Here is a 1099-nt window from a genome sequence, read left to right as displayed (position 1 = left end):
GGGTGTGTAGATTAATGTATGAACCACGCTGAGAGTGATGGTTCCAGTTCTGGTGGCTGGCAGTCGAAATGTGGGTCCGGATATATCACACTGGTTGCCTCTGATTACCAGTCCTTGTCCTTGTAATTCTATCCTTTGAATACTACCTTGCCAGCCATGCTCATATCAAGCCGAATTTATAACCGTTTGCTTTGCTATGGAATACAACCAATGTTCGCCTACTCGTTGGAGAAACTCCACCCCAACTGTGATTACTCTTTGGGACATCCTATGACTGAATTCTGGGAGTGGAATAATGAGAACTCGCATGGTCTGGGGAAGGTACATACAGATGGTAATCAGTCCAGTACAGGAGTGAAGCAATTCCTGCATGGACAAGAGAGCATGGATCTGTCTGCCAGAAGCCACTAACAATATTTCCAGCACTTTCAGCGGCAAGAACTTTCTTAGGGCCTCCCATACTACTGGGTATGTATGTAAGGAGTAGCATTCGAATTTACAATCCTTACACATTAGATGTATTTGGATCTCCAGATAAGCGCCCATTTGTTTGCTTCTGATGGTAGCCATATGATACCATAGTAGAATAGCTCTATGGGTGCGGACGCTTCAGCTTGGATACTCCTCAGTCCCTTTTGGGGCTGCTCTTGGTGTAGCAGTATTGGTGTTACGTGCCCATGTGTGGTGTGTAGCAGGGCTTCCCATAGTTCTGAGATCTCAGTATGGGCATCAGTGATAATATCTACCAGGTTGTGTAGTCATTGTGCTACCATCAGCTGCGTATCTATGTTATCCAGATGGTTCCTGATTATACTGACATCTCGGTTACTTGTCTCGGTTGATGGAATGTGAGATATTAGTGTTGTGGCCAGAGTGCACACCTGCGAGGTGTTGTTCACTATGTCGCTTTTCAGACTGGCGAGCTGGGGCGTATGCAAGTCCACTTCCTCCTGGTTGTTTTTTACCTCCCTCTGTACTTGTTGCAACCACTTATTGATATTTTCCAGATCCTCAGCATTGGCTGTTCGAGAGACTGTCTTCAAAAATAGACTGCTTACGTTCATCCATCCCCTTTCCTGTTTCACTCGCAGGATTAACT

This window comes from Schistocerca nitens, chromosome 3 (assembly GCF_023898315.1).
Source record: "Schistocerca nitens isolate TAMUIC-IGC-003100 chromosome 3, iqSchNite1.1, whole genome shotgun sequence".
NCBI classification, from domain to species: domain Eukaryota; kingdom Metazoa; phylum Arthropoda; class Insecta; order Orthoptera; family Acrididae; genus Schistocerca; species Schistocerca nitens.
This window is presented reverse-complemented; position numbering follows the sequence as displayed.